Raw genomic sequence first — 11596 nt, 5'->3', positions numbered from 1 at the left:
TCTTCAGCATTTTGCATGTTTTCTTAAACCTCTCCAGTTTCAGAATTCTAAAAAGAAAACCATACAACTACTTACAACTTAACACAAAGTTATATACAGGTTACTGCAGCAATCTCTGGAAACTACTAACTATAAGAGTGTTCTAATGGCAATAAAAAGGTATCATTTATTGGTGGTAATTATGGGAAGGATTGTTTAAACAACAGTTTTATAGTATATTGTAAAGTTCTATTGAAAAAGGTTAGCATGGTGGACTTAATTCAAATCAGCTTGATCAGAAATTTAAGTATATTGTGAAATTCTTAAGCTGAGCCTTATGTGTATTTATTACTGCAGAAAGTAAGTAAATGTAGGAAAGCAATTATTTGTGTCACAGCCACAATGTGGTTTCCTTACGTTGTCCTTAGGAAAATACTACAACCATTAATTATTCCAATCAGTAACGAACATGGTGGTGCTTAGGACCAAGGAAAAAAGCCTATGAATTTTAATTTTTCATTGTAAATCACTGCATTCGTGAATAAGCTGGATTTCTTCTCCCCCTTATTTAATATTTAACAGAGATATTTCTAGTCTTGTTCATGTGCTGCATTTTTCATTTCATTTAAATAAGAAAAATAAATTAATTAAATAATCCTGGCGAAATACTGGCAAAATCTAAAATAAAACCAGAACAATGTTATTCCTCTGTGTCTGATTAGAGACATTAAAGTTTGATTTTTTTTTAACAACACTTAACTTTGTTTGGAGACAGTCCTGCACACAGTGCTCTGACTGACCTAACAAATGGCACTAGACAATCCAAATGTTTTCAAAGACACAGAACTGTCTACTGCATTAAGAAAGCCAACATGTTGAAAGGGCAGCATTATCTGGGAAAGAAAAAAAGGAAACATTTCAGACACTGCTTGAGAGAGTGCAAGACAAAGGTAGGTTTTCAGTATTGTTGTGAGTGAGAAATGTCTTGGGGGTCTTTCTAGTGGATACATATCCATGTCTAGACACAGCATTTCTTTGCTGTCCTGGTCTTGCAAAAGGAGTCCAATTGTTCAGTCCTAGAACATCTCCCTCAGAATTATTCACCAGAGAAATGGCTCACAGGACCAGGTCAAGTGACAGAAGGATGACACCGCAGCCCCCTGCAATTGGTGAAATATTCTGTCTCTGATTCCGTGGGCTTTGAGCCAGGAGCTGAATGAACACAGAGATTAAATTACTCTCTTGTCTCTAAAGAAAGCATAACCTTCAGAATGAGACAGAATATATGGGACAGCAATGCTGCTCTGTGCTTTGGACTTCATCCTTTGGAGCTGCTAATCCAAGCACCTGGCACATGCATTAAATTGACTTCAAAATATTTCTTCCTCCTTCAGCCAAATGCAGGACACAAATTATACTATTGGAATTTCCAGAAGCTACTACAGTGTCAGAGACTTTATTCAGTTATTCTGCAATGTTGAACAATTCTTTTGCGCTTCTCACTTGACACAGACTTATCTTGACACATACCTATACACATATCCTTGTCTTGCCTTCAGATAACCAGTACTTTCATATTTATTTAAGTCATTCAAACCTACAGGAAGCAATTCTCTGTGCTTCCACATTCGAGCAAAGGCAGTTGTCATAATTTTTGTTCTGATGCTCCTTTACTGTAAAACATTTTTCTGGAGTAGGTTTTATGTTAGAAGTTTGTATATTTGTATGGTCTATTTATTTTTTCTTTTCATAGCTTTGGACAAAAAGTCTCCAATTGTAGTACTTGATGCATCTAAATGTACAGATTATTTTGCCAGCTTTTCTTGCAATATCTAGAAAAACAAATCTATGGTAATCACTGAATTCCTGGCTTACATGTTACTGTAAGGTGTTCCGTCTGCAGATTGATTTTAACACAACAAATGATATAAAATATAGACAACACTAATTTCAACTAATATAATTAATATTAGAAATGATAGCTTTTTAGCTGTACTCCTTTCTGGCTCAAGCGTACCTCTGTCTTTGGAAATGTCCCTGTGAAAAACATCCTTTGAAATTTCTGGTATTTGCTACTGCTAGGAACAGAGGGCTAGACTGAAGGTCAGCTCTGGCTTGACAAAAATCAGTGTTATTTTCTAGTTTGCTCTCTTTTCAAATTAGGCTTTCACAGGGAATAAAAATAATGCTAATTATTTTACTGCAAAATAACGAAGGTCTTCCCTTTTGCACCTCAAACTTCAGAATGGATTTTTGAGACAGAACAGATATATAGCATTTTGCATCTGTGAGAATTCTGCCTATAGCAACTAAATAATAAGGGAAAGAACAGGCTAAGGAATTGTTACCAAGTTGCAAGTATAAGCAAGTATCAGTAAAATCAAATGCAGCCTATGGAAAGCTGAAAGCACTGATTACTACTGTATCTTAGACAGAGACATGCAGGCTCGTGACTTCTGTACAGCTCCTAGATGATAATCACCTTTACCAAACAAATACCTATCCATCACAGTAAAGAGCCACCCATGTAATGTCAGTGGGGATAGCTGAGAGCTAGAGTTAGAAAGTAACCAAGCTGGCACCTTGGAGGTAAGTATTTTTATGTGCCAAGAAAATTCCATTGTTACTGCTCAGGCTGCAGCCACAAGTGTTAGACAATGCCTCTCCTTTTCTGGCTGTCCAGCAGAATCTTTTTTACTTTATAAGAAACTGTGGGCTACAGAAAAGGAAGTTAAATGGACCCTGAAAAGAACATGAATGGGACTGTGTGTCTTTTATGTCCCTGCTGGCCCATTTGATATAAAATGCTGCAGCTTTGAGACTCTATCAGTCTTACAGACTGATATTACTGCTTTATTTCTACTTTATAATTTAAAGATGCTTTGTTTCTTATATATGAAATTACATAGACAACCTGTACCTACATAGCTGAATTAATTACTTACCCCATTTTGTCAAAACATTTCTTAATAATCAAACCCTTGGATAGATATGTTTTTTTTTTTCAATCTGGCTGGGATAAATTAAGAAGTTAGTTAGTTCATTATTATCTACTAGAAATACTTTATCTCTCCAAATTTGTTCTGCACACACAGTAATGTTAGAATTGACTGGAATGAATCCATTTCTGCTCTTTTTAACCTGTAACAGAGCACTAACGTGACAGCAACTACATAGAAGTCAATGGTTCAAACGCTAATCGTAACTATTTCTGTTTTTGTGGATGGATCAAAATTGAGAAGCTCTTCAAGCCACAATTTACCTGTAAAATAGTACCATTAAAAGACTATATGATTTGTAGTGACCTTTTAAAAATAACATCCAGATTCTGAGATCTTCTTATCTCCTTATATTATAACAACAACAAATTAAAACTGGTGAGCTTAAAAGCATGTTTGTATTCTTGAACCTATTCAAACTGTCTAAATTAATTGTATTTCCAACATGGGCTGCTGAATTCTGGTGAAATCTGGAGCTTTTGTATTAAATTTTCTTGATTACTTTATTTGGATCTGCTGAAACAAAAACCTCAGTTTTATAATAGCCTATTGCACTTTCTGGTCTTTAGAAAAACTCAAAAAGGAAGTAGTGAATAGCATCCATAAAGAAACAATTTTACAGGAGTAAGAGTTTTAAAATGTGTGGGCTTTTTTTTCTTTATTTCCTCAGAAAAGTAACAGGGATACCCATTTTTTGGGATCGCAACTAATTTCCAAAGGTCTTGAACTTCTCTGAAGAATTTTGCCATTAAGTTAAATAACACTTTGTTACAAAAATCTCTTACTTCGGGTAAGCGGAATCCTCGGAATCCTCCAAATGATTTTTCTCTATTTTTCCCTTTGAACACCTGCGTTCCCTCGGTCCCCTCGTGCCTGTGTGGGATTGCTGGGGCAGCTTCATCAGCGCTGATGAAGATCAGTGGATGAGCTCCTGCTCTGGGGAGCAGGGCTGAGCACACCCAGCTGCTCCCCTCAGGCAGCTTTGATCCTTTTGAGCAAAGCTCATCCTCGGGTGTGTGTGTGCCAGGAGCCAGCAGGGCTGGGGGCACCCCCTGCCCAGCCCCACCGGAGCCCTCCCCACGCTCCGTGAGCCCTGCTGAGCTCCTCCTGCTCCCAGGGGGAATTCTGAGCAGCCTGCCCCGTGCCAGGCTGCCCTCAGCCCAGTGATAGGAAAGGAATGCCTCATGATTTGGTCAGAGGCTGCTTTTGGAATCATGGAACAGTCGGGGTTGGAAGGGACTTGAAAGCTCATCCCCTTCCTCTCCCCCAGCCATGGGCAGGGACACCTCCTGTTAGGGCTGTCCAGCCTGGCCGGCATGCACCCATCCCGTACAACTCACCTCAGCACTAATGGGCACCAGCACCCTGACAGGAAAAACTAAATTAAACTCTTCTCTTCTTTCTAATTCCAACTTGCATCCATATGCTATGATCCTGGTAGTAAAAACATTTATGCTTGTTTTTAATTTCCTTGTCCTGTGTGATACCACTGAAATGTATTTAAATGGAATTATTTGCAGTACTGGACTTAGGTATGAAATCAGAGTTTAGTGTATAATTTATACCAACTCTGGTTCCATCTTAATGATTTAAAAGATTTTCAGCTATGTTAGTAGAATACTTGTGAAATATACCTACAACTTCTGAATTTTGACTTGTTTCGAGTCGGTTTCTTATATTTGCTTAGGAATTAGCATTAGAAAGAATGGAAGTAATTGGATTAATGGTCAAGAATACAAATGGTCAAAGGATGAAAACTATAATTTGAATGTTTTGCAAATATGTCACTGCCATGTATGAAAGGCATTCTGCACATATGTTATTAGTTTCCTGACTGGCATGGAATGAAAAGGCCTACTTTTGGTATTTCAGGTTACAACAGATGTTATTTCTTCTGTGCTTCCAAATTATAATACTTAATATTCAGCACAACTTTAAAGTAGCTATATGAGAGGCAGAGATAGAATAAAGCCTGCCCAGACTTTGGGGTTTACTGCCAGTGTATAAATACAAAGCACCGGGGTTTTTAGTTTGCGTTTGAACCATGAGAAGGATAAGCAAGAACCAGCTTTTAGAAAGCTGTAGAAAAAGAAGTTGTTTCAAACTTAAGCCTATGGTATTTCAGGAGTTTTTTGATGCTCATTTCCTTGCTGACAGGTGAAAGTGGTTTCCCTTTAGGTAAAAAGATTCAGGCAACCCAAAGTGTGAGGAGGAAAGGGAAACAGAGTCCATCAGTGCCTTCCCAACGCCGCTGTTTAACCCCCAGCTCCCTGCCCTGCGTGCAGGCCCACACGGTGCCCTCAGCAGGACCGGGGTTTGCCCAGGGCACTGGTCCCTCTCTGGTGGGACTGATCACCACACGGTGCCCTCAGCAGGACCGGGGTTTGCCCGGGGCACTGGTCCCTCTCTGGTGGGACTGATCACCACACGGTGCCCTCAGCAGGACCGGGGTTTGCCCGGGGCACTGGTCCCTCTCTGGTGGGACTGATCACCACACGGTGCCCTCAGCAGGACCGGGGTTTGCCCGGGGCACTGATCCCTCTCTGGTGGGACTGATCACCACTGGTCCCTGCTCCGGTGAGTGCCAGCTGCCTGTGGGTGCAGAGGCAGTGCTGGCACACAGGCTGGTGCCACATCCTGCTCCCTGCTGCTGCTGTGTGTCCCCTCCCTGGCTGACAGGCACTGTGTCCTCAGCTGGGGCTTCACCTGAGTGCCAATGGCAGTCCTGTTCAGAGCAGTGTCCTGGCACACCTCCACAAAGTTCTTCTCCCTCCTGAGGAGCACTGTGTGGATAACTGACTGGTTACCAATGGCAGAAGGCAAAATGCTGGTATGGGTGTGCACAGGGTCCTTTTGTAATCTTCTGCTTGCACCTGGCTGCGTGCAAACAGAATGCAGAATGGGTGGTTTGAGTTCTTTACAGACTTAAGTCTGTCCCGAATTCAGGATGAACTTTGATCCCCTATTATTAAAGTTCAATATGGGGAATAGCAGTACCTGGCTGACCAGGTAAATGTATCTGTGTGCTCTACAGAGGGAAGTGCTATATGCTGTGTATTTAAATGCAAACAACAGCATGTGATGAACTGAAAGGTTCATGCCTTGGGTTCTTAGAAGAAAGTATTGTCTAGTGTGTAAATTCTGCAGTGGTGAATATCAGCTCACTGTGGCCTGGAACATACCTGGGCCACTCCTGTCTTCAGCTAAGTTAGAATTTACTACACTCGAGCAACTTTCAAGACAACCAGACCTGTGGGCTCCAAACTGCAGCCTCTGGGATGCTCATTCATGGGCCCTGATTTTGCACTGCACCTTGTTTGAAAGGGAAATAAGATCATAGGTGAGAATTTGCCATCTCACACATGGAGCATGTGATCAGAATTCATCAATGTCATTTGTAGCTACTCACAAGTTCAGCAGCCTGTCAAAGGGAGAGCAGCAGGCATTAACCTGGTGTTTGTCTGATGCCCTTAAAAGCAAGGAGTGGTAGCTGGGGGATGTGGGCATTGCTGTGCTACTGCTGCAACACATTTATTTACTAGTAAAAGTGAAATCCAGTGTAGAGTAATGGGGAAAAGCAAGTCAAAATTCCTTAAAAATGCTTAATATGGTGACAAATGTAACACATGTAAAACATTATTATTACGCTATTATATGTTTTGTTCCTTGTGAATTGATATTGCACTCTTGTTTTCTAAGGGACTTGTTTACATGACCAGAATATGCTTTATGTGGACTTTGCAGTAAATAAGGGTGGTAGGCTGGTACACAGCTATGACCTGTGCACCCTGTCTAATAGCATCTTCTTTGCTCAGAGATGTTTTACTGCAGCCCTGAGTCTTGAAACACCTTTTTTTATTTTCATTTTGTCTGTAATTGTACCACTTCGGTTAAGTTTTGCTCAAATTCACACTGGAATTGTGAACAGGATCAAAGTCTGTGGTGTAATTAAACCAATCCCACTCACAAGAATTTAATCTCTTTTCTGAAAGCTACTTCTTTTATATACAAAATGAGCTTGCTTGTATGTGCTCACGTCATGTGTTTCCCATTATGCATGCTTAGAGACCTATATATGAGGAAACATCAAGTAAAATATTTTTATTAGGCATTTTAAAGCACATAAGAAAATGGAGAAAGTACTGAGTATGTAAGGCAGTAGGTTAAGCAAGCTTGCTGTACCCAAGGCAACATTTGCCCCCCATCTCGGATGGTGAGACAGTGGGGCTGCACAATTTCAGATTTTTTCTGCAATGACTGCAGCCAGCTCCATGGTAATAGGTTAAACTGGGATTTTGTAACCAAAGAAGACAGATTCACTCTGGAGGCTGAACGTTGCACCTTGTGAGTGTCAGCTCTTCTCTCTGAAGTTTGCTTTCTCTACAAGCCTTTCTGAAGACACTGCTGATCACTGTATCTACAAAATGAATGTGCAATTGTGGGCCGGTATCCTTGTAAAAATGCTACTTCATGGCTGGTATTAAAATAGTAGTGTTGGTATGGGATTATGCTTGGATTGTTAGACTTATTATCATCATGATTCTACAATTTGGGCTTTTTGGATATAGCAAATTTATTGTTGCTCATGTTTCTATGCAATTGTTTGATGATACTGGTGTTTGGAGCAACCATAAGGGCATTTTGTGCTCTTATGGGTGTTTCACCGTTATGAAACTGTGAAAATAGTTAAATACATATTTAACTATAAACATAAATATATATTTATATATATAAATATGGCTATATTTTTCTGTGCTCTATTAGGAGGAGTTCTCATTTTTAATGCCAGTAGGATTTTTGGATGTAGCAAAAATACTGTAGCTTTCTGTACCCCAGTTTTCAGAAATACCTGGTTTGCATTGCCATGTAAAAAATAAATCAAACTGCCCAAGTTTGGTTGAACTGCAGGAGATCAGAGTGTAAGAAATATCATAGTGGAGAATGCAGGCAGTTAGAATTATGCACCATAATCTGTACTTGTTAATTAAACAATGACAGCTGGAGGTGACATTAGAACTTTACCTGATTATCAGCAACAACGTATTTACAAGTAAGAATTATGTTTTTAAAAAGCCTTTTAAAAATGGTAAAATTGTTTTAACAAATGTGCTGCTGCACTGGCAGCTAAGCTGCTGCTCCCTGTGGTTTTGTACTTTATACATCCTCCTCTAAAATATGGCCAAAGCCCTTTCCTTACAGCTGAGTTCTCCATTCACTTAGGGGCTATCTCTCAGTAAGTGCTGGCAATGCCTCATGTTTTTTTCTCTATTCTGTTTTAGTCCAACTGGACAGACCAAATAACAATTACAAAACTTGAATGACCAAGGTTTGAATTAATTCTGTTTCCAATGATCTTATCTTGTAAAGTAGCAGATAAATTTCTGCAAAAGCCGGCATTACTCAATTATCTTTTTATCTCTTTTTATTTTTTGTTTCTTTTTCCCAAACACAGGATAGGAAATCTGCTAATTTGTCAGTTACTATCCGGTCAGCGTGTTATTTTAAAAAGGCAGTGCATTATGATTTAAAGTCTTTCTGGAGACAAAAATAATCTGATGTCTGTCTTCTGCTTTTAAATGCAAATTTAATAGGGAATTTGAATTTAGAGGAAAATAGAGGTTCTATCTCTGTTAGTCTTCAGGCAGCAGCATTATACTACTACTAATTGTGGTGGCACAGGAAGGCTTTAGAGCAGTCATTTCACATAACTGAAGGAGTACATCTGAGCATACAACCACCCTTCATTAGCACCTTTTTAATTATTTCAGTGCCTGTAGGTCAGCATATTTTGCATTGCTCCATTAGAGGTGATGGGCACATATTGTAGACCATGATCTGCAGCTTTATAAACAAATAAAACAATTTCAGTTCTTTATCAGCCTGCTGTAAATAGGCAACACAGCACAGTTGACCAGAAGAAAAAAACTCCATCTCCCATTTCTTCATCCCTGAGAACTAAAGCCTCTCTGCCACTAGAGGGTGAGACAGCTACAAACCAAACACTTAAGCTTTACTCTTTCCTATAGAATGTACAAATACAGAAAGTTAACGTGCAAAGGAGACCTTGATAATTCATATTGAGAAGGGAGCATACCATGGGCACAGCACACACTCTTATACTCTAATCCAGAGCTGTGAAGAAATATGGGAAGAGTTTGTGACAATTAACAGTGGAACAAAACTCAGTATCTAAACTGTAGGAGATCAGAGTGTAAGAAATATCATAGTGGAGAATGCAGGCAGTTAGAATTATGCACAATAATCTGTACTTGTTAATTAAACAATGACAGCTAGAAGTGACATTAGAACTTTACCTGATTACCAGCAACAACATATTTACAAGTAAGATTTCTGGACCTTGGGGAGGCACAGTTATAAAAACTAGTTTTCATCTTCATCTTAGTACCAAATCATACTGTTTTGCTTCAACAAAGAACTATTTTTGCCTTAAAATTACTTCCTTTTAGTAAAAAAAATGGAAAAAACTTCTACCTGCATGTCTGCTTTTGATCTATACTATCTACACTGAAGATTTTATTTGCTTTTTTGTAACTTTTTGGCTTTTCTAATATTTATTTATTTTTACTACAAGACAGCCTGATGCAGTTGCTCTTGTGTACCTTTCAGAAATGCAGATAAATTGTTTAGTGTAGTTTTGTATGGCTCTGCATCTAGTCCTGGCAAAATGCTTCAATTCCTACTAATATGTCCAATGTTTCTTGACTAAATGTTTTACAAATGTCATGTTTTGATGGTTGCAGAGTCTCTTAGAAGATTGTTTTTTCTGAAGACTTAAAGAAGTCACAAGGAAAAGATGCCATTTACATTTCAATTTTAAAAAGCTACTTAAATCAGGGATTTAACAAATTAATACACTGTTTCTTCAGGAATAATATTTTCCAATTTAAAACAAAATTCAAGTCCCACAGGGAACTGTAACATCAAGTAATTTTTTTCCTTTTTGATCTCACAAAGCTCTCTGAAGAATTCTGTCATTAAATATGTTTTGACAATGCCTGCTGCCTTGTTTCTCTGTTGTTCCTTCAGCAATCTGAAGGTCCAAATTAATCTTTCCTTTTTTCCTGAAGAACGACTTTGAGTTTGTAAAAATACTAAAGGGCATGTATAAGGTCAGAAGAAACAAAACGATGTGTCACTAAGTGGTGGTAGAAGAAGAGGAAAAAGAGAAGAAAACATTAACTGCCATAAACACTTCTACACTCTTTCCTGAGAGACTTTAGTAACTTGTGTGAATCACAATTGTGGCAAGAATTAAAGTGAAATTTTGAGATTCTACTCTAGTTAGGAAAGGGCAGCCTTAATCTTTTTTTAAGGAATTACAGTTTTCTGCTACAGAGTGATCAGAATTTTGTTGAAAGCTTTTTGTATTTATCAACATAATGTTAATTTTAGGGAAATTAACATATGAGTTTAAAGTTGCATGCAGGATTTTACATTTTCTGGCCTGAAAACTCTTCATGCCCAGGCTTAGCTGCATACCCAGATTTTGCTGTCTGCTTACTTAAAGTATAGAACAAGTCCTTATTGAACCTTGTTGAAATAAACAGGGTTTAGGAACACATTGGTTTCTATTTAACGTTACCTTAATTCTGGTGTTAATGTTGGTTTACTCTTGATTTCTGTATAATATTCACATAACTTCAGGGAAGCTGTGGAATTATTTACCCTTTTTTAAAATAAGGTGTTATTAGAGCAATGAATGCTTGCTTTTGTTGGTTTTGTTTTGTTTTTTAGGATTTTAACTGAAAGGAAACAAATTATGAAATGCCCTCATGCTGACATTAAAAATCTCTTGCCCCTTTCTATGGGCTCTTTTCTTTTAGTGTCCTAAATACCATAGGAGCAATAGAGCGTTTACAGTTGGAGGCAATGGTTGCTTTCATTTCAGAAGAAATTTTGAGCTCTATCAAATAATTTTAACCTTCAAGCCTATCCAAAAGCTTTCCTGGGAGGCACAAATGAAAATGCACAGAACAATAAGTTAGAATATTCTTTTGCTATTCTGAATGGCAAGTGAAGTGCTGAAAGCACAATAGCATTTTTTTTATTACAACACTAGCATATTTAGCACAGTTCCTTATTCTACATTGTCTTCAGCTTCTTTCTGCTTGATGATTTCTATAGGATTTGCAGTTTTCATTAATTCAACACAAACCATCCTTTTCTGGACAACAGAACATAGTTTTTATGGTTGAGAAAATTGGAGATCTGTCCAGCTTCTATCTCCCTCCATTACAGAAACACCACTAGATCTTAGCTACCTACTAGTTTCTAAGGCTTAAAGTCAGACCCAACACCAGATTAAATTACTGAACTCATTACATTTAACCATATTCTCTAGCAGTGTCAAAATGCTGTTAGCAGAAAGGCTCTTTCAGTTGAGTCATTGTTTGATTTTAAGAAAAAACTTGAGGTAAAAAGCCTTAGTTTCCAAGGCATTGCTGCTATTTTTCCCTCAAATCTAAAGGCCAGAGGCTGGAAAAACCCTATCTGTATGACACCTGGAAAGGGTTTTAGGGGAGAGTTGGTTCTGTTAAATTTGTCTAATAGATCAACAATGATAAAACTACTAGAAACATCTCAGGCAGGCCACGGAG

This window comes from Lonchura striata, chromosome 8 (assembly GCF_050655825.1).
Source record: "Lonchura striata isolate lonStrDom1 chromosome 8, ASM5065582v1, whole genome shotgun sequence".
NCBI lineage: Eukaryota > Metazoa > Chordata > Aves > Passeriformes > Estrildidae > Lonchura > Lonchura striata.
This window is presented reverse-complemented; position numbering follows the sequence as displayed.